This window comes from Mixophyes fleayi, chromosome 3 (assembly GCF_038048845.1).
Source record: "Mixophyes fleayi isolate aMixFle1 chromosome 3, aMixFle1.hap1, whole genome shotgun sequence".
NCBI classification, from domain to species: domain Eukaryota; kingdom Metazoa; phylum Chordata; class Amphibia; order Anura; family Limnodynastidae; genus Mixophyes; species Mixophyes fleayi.
In genome coordinates, this window is record NC_134404.1 from 222726717 (window position 1) to 222735580 (window position 8864).

Here is an 8864-nt window from a genome sequence, read left to right on the forward strand (position 1 = left end):
CCTTGCCCGCTTTGTGAAAAACTGAAAGAGATCTCATATTGTTTTCTGCCCATGTATGATTGTCAATACCTGTGTCACAATGGTTGTGCTATTTGTGTCTCCTTGTTGGCTTATAAATGCCACTACCATCTAGTTGTCTGAGAACATCTTGAGATGTTTGTGTTCCAAATGAGTTAGAAAACATTGTTTTGCATGCCATACTATCCTTGGCGCCAGAATGCAGTTTCTTTTCCTTTTGAAACCTAGCACACTGTACTACCTCTGTGTGCAGATGAGCACCCCAATCATTGGAGCTTGAATCTGTTATTAATATAGTCCATTCTGTTTTTGAGAGGGGTGATAAGTCTTATAGGATGATCCAGATATTCTGGATATGGGATCCAATGGATTGTGTACATCTAGGTGAAGATTATTATTATTATTATTATTGTCTTTTATTTGTATGGCGTTGCAAAGGGCCTGCTGTGCCGTACATAGAGCATGGGAATAAAAACAGGAAGCAGCATACAGGGCATTACAAGAGCAAAGTGCAGTAAATTATCAACCCACTTATATTAAGGAGGTATAAGTGAGGGTCAGGACACTAAGAAACTAGAGAGGGGAAGGAGGGGACTCAAGCAAGCAAGAGAGAGGAGAGAGAACTAAAGAAAGCTGAACCTGTGCCCAGGAGTGTGGGTGCAACTAACAGGATTAAAGGTGTGAACCACTCAAGTTTTTTTATTGTACCCTTTGTTTATAAATTGTATTTATTTTGTAAATATATATTTATAATATCCCAAACCCAACGATCTTGCCTAGTGTGTGTCCAGGTCCTTGAATACCTTACAGTCCTGTCACCCAACAGTCCTGCTGGAGGTTGTGTTAGCCAGGAGTCATTGTGAATTGGTTTTCTTTTTGGTGTAGTGTAGTTAAGCGATTTTAAGACTGTTAATCTGCTGCCCAGAGATGTGTCTAAGGGAATCTCTGCAACACCATGTTTAAAACTACACTTCTGGCATAAAGTGTGATCGTATCCAGTGATTTTCACAGAGGAAATCAATTCCTATTTTCATAATTTCCATATTATTCATCAAACGTTTTTTACTTTCTTTTTCTTGAATGTCTGTATACAGATTATCCATCCATGCATGGACATGCCTACTCCAGATTAAAGAGATATGAATCTATTTAAAACATTTCTCCATTTTCCAATCCATAGGCTTTCTTAATGAACCTCCGGGCTATAATTTGACAGCCAGCCTTTGTATGTAAGGTGCAGAAAGGGGTGTGGGTGCTATTAGTGTATTGTGTGGGAAGAGGAGTGGGGGTGCTATTGGTTTAATGTGTGTGAGTGATATAATAATGTGACTCGGACACTGGGTAGCATGTGGGGGCACCTGTCACAATGAATGGTATATAACATCTGGCACAACTGATGGTATGTGGAGGAAGCAGTGAGGGGACAGCAATAGAAGCTGTGGCTACAGTGAGTGGCATGAGATGGCTGGGATTATAGATGGCATGTGGGGACACCTGACTCAGTGGAAGGTATTTTGGAGGAAACTGGTACAGTGGATAGCATCTGGTGGCATTTGGTACAGTAGATGGCATGTAAGGGACACTTGGCATGGTGAAGGGCATATGCAGGTACACTGGTAACGTGTCTGGATATGGATTAGACTAGACTAGACCTGGATATGGTGTATATGGATTCATTGTGCATCTGGATATGGTGAATATGGATTCATTGAAGAGGTCGCTGTATTGAGGAACAAATGTTCAATAATAACAGGTGGTGCTCAGGAAGGCTCATACCTACCATTGTTTGGAAGGGGTGTGGTCAATAAAAAAATTGCATCTTTTTTGGTTGGTGCTGGTTATACTTTATCCCCTCCTGCTTGGTGGCCCGAATACTGTACCACCGCCATTCCTAATTGCCATTTGTTGTATCATGTCTGCATTTACCCTGACCACATGTTAATAGTGATCCTCCAAAGTGGTACTAAAGATAGGAATATAATCTAAATAGGTCTGGGTTAATTCCTGGCATCCTACCTGGATATGGTCTGCTATTCACTGGAAAGTGGCCAAGGCATTCTTTGCTTTGAAGGGCGTCACAGGGTAATGAAGGCTGATCTCTCCTAGATATCTCTGACTGGTGACATTTGCCAGTGCCCCTTGCAGAAATCCAGAGTATATAAATAGGGCCTGATTAATTAAGGACCGTAAGTGGCGATTTCTTGCGTAAGATGCGCATAATTACTCTGCATATACCCAGATCCGGAACCATATGCCAAAGAACGCAGCAATTTCTGTTTAATCTTTGACCACAAAGGACACTTACAACAGCTTACAATTTCAAGGAGGGAACAGGGTGGGGAAGGGGCATATGTCTGTAGTTACTGTACAGTAGGAATATGCCAAGCTCGGGGGCACCCAGCGGTGTCCAATTCAAGTTCAGAGCATTTATAAGGTACTAGTTTTTCATCTGTATATCTTTCTCCAGCTACAGGTCTAGTAAAGTGTTGATTGCTAATGATGACAGCTATGTATTCATGTTAGAACTTGTGTTTGCAATCAGAAGCAACTGTAAAAATGTATTTTATGTACAGTAGACATTTAATTACATCCTAATAAATGTTTTTCATTAAAAAAACAAGTTTGAAAATCATTTTTTTAAAATGTTTTGTATATTATATTATATTGATATTGTATATTTACTATATTTATAATGATTTGTGTATTATTAACAGGTGACATTAATTGAATAGTTTTTTATTTTTCTGTGTGTTCTTTGGTGAGTTTGTATTTCTCATATGTATTGGCCATAACCTGCAGTTGCACATTACGTTTGTTTTGCGTACATTAATTAATTATGCCCATAATGTGCCACAGTAGTTTATCAAGCAGTGACACTGACAGGTCTGAGTCCGCTGGAAAAATGGTGCCATTTGTTGAGAAGAATAGGCACAGCGATGCAACAACATCCCCTCACCCACAAGTTGTAAGAGGATTGCACCAACTGCAGTATCAGAGGCATAAACTTCAACAAAAAAGGATGCTTGGAATTTGGATGTACCAATGTTGGTCCTGATTTAAAAAGAGTCTTATGCCTAATAAAACCATGAGAAAGGGGCGCCAGAGGTCTGACTCAATGTAATTAAAATTTACTAATATATTAAATCCAGCAAGAGAAAAGCGGAGTTTGTGAGGTTGTATATAACCAACTAATTTATTAAAAAATAAAAACAAATAGGTGCATACGCCACTTCTCTTTTGCTGGGTTTAATATATCAGTAAATTTTAATAAGTTTTTTTTCTCATGGTTTTGCAATTTGAGGGTCTGGTACTCCTCAGTTAGGGAGCGACACTGGTTTGTTGTTTCATACTATAACATTATATAGTCTATAAAAATATATATATTTTTTGGAGTAACAGCACTTTAGAGTTGTTTTTTTGTTCCAGATTTTATGCCTAATAAAAGCTTCTCGTGCCTTAGGTGAGCATTTAAAAGGAACTCCCATTTTGGTGAGTTGTGTCGTAGGAGTTTGTAAGTGTGCCCAAAGTCCTGCTTGCGTCAGGTACAAGGGTCCTCCCGAGTCATCCCCCGGTGGAAAAACCCTCTAGCCACATCATCATCATCATCATTTATTTATATAGCGCCAACATATTCTGTAGCGCTTTACAATTGGGGACAAAACATAGTAAACTAATAAACAAACTGGGTAAAACAGACAAAGAGGTGAGAAGGCCCTGCTCGCAAGCTTACAATCTATTGGACAATGGGAGTTTGACACATGAGGTTAAGTCTACATTTGCAGTCGGCCCAGCCAGATTGCAAAGGTAAAAGTGACTCATAAGCTAAATGATCCTGTCACACAGCAATGGTGATCAAGGGGTAGTTGTATAACAGGTGGTTATAGGGTAATGTACTGAGGTTAAGAGGCTGGTTGAGGAATATTATAAGCTTGTCTGAAGAGGTGGGTTTTCAGAGAACACTTAAAAGCTTGTAGACTAGAGGAGAGTCTTATTGTGCGAGGGAGAGAATTCCATAGAGTGGGTGCAGCCCGGAAAAAGTCCTGTAATCGGGAATGGGAGGATGTAATGAGTGTGGATGAGAGATGCAGATCTTGTGCAGAACGGAGTTGCCGAGTTGGGAGATATTTTGTGACAAGAGAGGAGATGTATGATGGTGCAGCTTTGTTGATGGCCTTGTAGGTTAGTAAGAGTATTTTATATTGGATTCGGTAGTAAACAGGCAACCAGTGTAGAGACATACAGAGTGATTCAACAGAGGAATAACGATTTGCAAGGAAAATCAATCTTGCAGCAGTGTGCAAAATAGATTGTAGGGATTTGAGTCTGTTTTTGGGAAGGCCAGTAAGGAGGGAATTGCAATAGTCTATGCGGGAGATGATAAGTGCATGAATTAAGGTTTTTGCAGTGTCTTGTGTGAGATATGTGCGGACTCTGGAAATGTTTTTTAGATGTATGTAACATGATTTAGATATAGAGTCGATGTGGGGAACAAAGGATAGGTGTGAGTCAAGGATTACACCTAGGCAGCGAGCTTGTGGGGTGGGATTTATGGTTATGTTATCAACAGAGATAGAAATGTCAGGTATGCTCTTGTTGGTGGGTGGGAATATTATTAACTCTGTTTTAGAAAGATTAAGTTTCAGTTGGCGAGATGACATCCAAGCCGAAATGGCAGAAAGAGTCAGTTACACGGGACAACACAGATGTCGAGAGATCAGGAGAGGATAGATAAATTTGGGTATCAACCGCATAGAGATGATACTGAAATCCAAAGGAACTTGTTAGATTTCCATGAGAAGCGGTATAGATAGAGAACAGCAGAGGACCTAGTACTGAGCCTTGCGGTACTCCAACTGATAAAGGAAGCGGAGCAGAGGTTAACAGTGAAAGAGCGATTAGAAAGGTAGGATGAGAACCAGGATAGAACAGTGTCTTGAAGCCCTAGGGATTGCAGTGTCTGTATGAGAAGAGAGTGGTCAACGGTGTCAAATGCAGCCGAGAGATCCAGGAGAATTAGGAGAGAGTAATGGCGTTTAGTTTTAGCAGTGATCAGATCATTGACAACCTTAGTCAACGCAGTCTCTGTGGAGTGTTGAGAACAAAAGCCAGACTGAAGAGGATCCAACAGGCTGCTTGCGGAAAGGAAGCGTGTGAGGCGAGTGTAGGCAAGTCTCTCTACCCTTCAAGCATGAAAGAAGATTCGGGTGGAGGCACTGCGCCATCGAGAGAAGTGAGAAGATACACTCACCACTTATCTGCAACACCCCTTTCAGAGCCATAATGCGGGGGTGTTGCATATTATTATTATTTATTTTTATAGTACCGCCATATTATGTAGCTCTGTGTAGAGAATATTTCATCATTCATATGAGTTCCTACCCTGTTGCAGACACACACACACACGCACCCCCCCCCCCCAGTATTTTTTGGGATTGTGGAATGAATGGACTAGAAAAAGAAAATTATGGTAAGTAATGGACAATAATTTTCTATTTACCTAGTGTGCTATCATGTTAGTATACTAATGGGATTAATGACGGGATGCAAAAAGCTGAAAACAACCAATTTATTTAGCTACAAAAATAACATTTAAGATTTCCTTCCAAAACAAAGCTTCTGCAGTTATTTATGTCTTCTAGTACCTTACTAAATTATTGGTTGATGATCATTAAGCTGCAGTATACATTGACAAAGAGGACTCTCTTGTAAAAGCTGTCCATAACGTGTGTTCAATCCTTTGGATAAACGAGCCATTTTCTCTGAAAGTGTCATTCTTCCCGAAGCCTCTTAAGCCATCTTGATCACCGTTATAATCAAATTTTCTATAGACCTAATAGTGATATATTATCTTTCTGACTTCCTCCAGAATTATGTGCTTTACACATAAAGGAGAAAATTTACTAAAGTGTGGTTTAGTGAAACAGGCTGTTTTCCAGCATTTGTTTAATCTGCTCGATTTACTAAAGGCAAACGCCTGAAAATCTCTGGTTTATAAATTGCCACATTACAAATCTCCATCCTGATTTCTTACATGCTAAGAATACAAAGCATGACATTCATGAAGCTATAGTTAGATAAACCACTGTGAAAACCCCCTGGAAAAAAAGAGGTGATTGTGAGTGGCGAGAAACCACATGCTGTTTGAGCTACAGTATTTTGCCTATTATTGTGTTAAAAAATATAGAAATACATGGCCCACTGGGCCACTCCTGGTACCCCTTTTTATTTTTGTAAATGCTGTTAAAATGTCACTATAATAATAACTAAATAAAGCATAGCGGCCCCATTATTGAATTAAGAAATCATCATGTCCCCATTTATTAAAGAAAAAAGTAAATATAAATGTCCCATTTCTTATATGTATGCAAAAAATAGTTAATTTACACCCATGCGCTAAGGCGTACGCATCACTAGATGGGTTCAGCTCTGTACCAGCAGCATATATACACAAGGTTTATGTCAGGCATACGTCAGACACACTTACACCTGTTTCAAGAAAGCTGGAAGAGGAGATCACTACGCTCCAGAGCCTAACCAATCTATGTTCTGACTTGTATGATTATAGATAAAACATTGGAGAAGCTAAAAAAGAAAAAGACAAAATAAGAGCAGAATAACCATATGGAATGATAGAGAGGAAAGATGGAAAAAAGAGGAGACCCTTTCATTACATTTTAGAATACCACATAAAATAGGTATGAGCCTTTAGGGAAATATTCAGATAATTTTTGGGAAAAATTGTAAAAATAAGTGGAAGGTGATAGGTAAAAAATAAAAAGCAGAAAGGACCTTCTAAAGAAAAAAGAGAGAATAAATCTAACCATGAAATCATCATAAAGAAGGTGCTATTGTAATCATGAATAGAGCTGATTACATTGCGGAAGTCTACAGCCAATTAAATGAAGGGGGAACATGTCAAAAACTAAGGAATAACCCCACAGAATAACCCCACAGAAAAAAATTAAAAAGGAGTTTTAGAATTTCATTCATTTTAATCAAAAGAAAGGAGATATTAGTAAAGAGATGACTGGCTTTTAATTATCACAAATCCACCAGTACCTGTTACATTACACAGTATACATTAGTATACATTACACAAAGTCCATAAGGACGAGAATAAACCTCCAGGTTGGCCCATTATACCGGGTTGTACTTCTATTACATCTAATTTATCTATGTTTAGTTCATCATTTACAGCCCCTTGTTACGAAGAGTACATCCTATCTTAAAGATACCTGAGACATTCTGAATAAATTATAAGAAATAGAATAGAAGGATAGTTATTTTCGAATCACAGCTGATGTAACCTCACTGTATGCTATCATTCAATATTATTAAGAGATCCAAGCTGTAAAAAGTACATTATAAATCAAAAAGGACTGTAAATGTAAATATAAATGATTTAATCATCAAGGGCATGGAATTTATTTTGAAAAACAATTATTTTTATTTTGAAGTGAGCTATTACCTACAGAAGATTGGTACTGTTATGAGCACCAGATTCGCTCCCTGCTAGGAAAAATTTATTCATGAGTTCCTGGAATGACCTCTATATTGAAACATGAAGCGCAGGCGGTGTCTAGTATAGTGAAATAGGTATATTGACAACATTTCCTTTATATGGTATGGTGAGAAAGAATATTTGGATTATTTTTGTAATCACCTTAATGATAATCTCTACAATATTATACTAACATTAACATTAATATTTGACATCAGTAAAAATAGTGTGAATTTTCTTGATTTGTTCATTTACATTAAGGAGAAAGCAATACATACCAAGACATTCAGGAAAACTAAGGATAGTAACTCATACAACATGGCCACTTGTCACCACCATGAGAATTGGCTAAAAAGTATTCCAATAAGCCAATTTAAATGAGTGAAAAGAAAGTGAGTATGTTCTTTTGGGACTTTATATTCCAAATATGTATTGGATGTATCTTGCAGTGTATTGTGTCTCTCAGAGCAGACCGTACCTAAACCCGTATTCAACAGACGTGTCTTCAGATCTGCTCCTTGTTCAATACGGATGTGTGTATGCCCAATTTACGTGCATTTAAAAAAAAAAGTTTTGTTTTTTTAACTAATTATGCAAATTTTGCATGCCTTAATGAATCAGGCCCACAATGTCTATTAGCCCCAAGCAAAAACAAGGAGAAGAAACAAGATTTCAGTCTGCTTTTTATTACTCAATGTAATGAACAATATAGGATGTTATTGGAAATTAGAAACTGCCATTAAGAAACATTGGAACATCCTAAAACACTGAAAAACACAATTCTAGAGAAACCAAAGTTTGCATATCGGAAGTCCCCAAGCCTTAAGGGTAGGCTAGTATGAAGATAGAAATAGGAGTTATATCAAAACGGAAAGTTTTCATAGATGTGGTCTACCTTGTAGAACCATCATGTGTAATCAAAAGTAAACAACTGAATGTGAATCCACAGCTTATGGCTCTAAGCATTATATTAGGAACTTTAAAATGTTCCATACAAAAAAAGTTATATATTTTCTACAGTGTAATAAACAATACATTGGGAAAACCATCCTCCCATTGAAAAAAAGAAATGGCGACCATCTTACCAATCTAAGAAATGACCTCACTACACATTCATTACCTGCTCAATTTAAATACACACATAAGTGCTCTATTAATTCCTTTAGAACATTTTGTAGAATTGTGTCAGAGACAGTTGGCAATGTGATAATTTAGGGGAAAGATTAGCGAAGGCAGAAATCGAATATATTTATAACCTTAAAACACTTTCCCCAGAAGACCTTAATGCTGAGTTTGAACTTAAATGGTTCTTACAAAAAAAATCCCTTATAATAGAAATATAGAT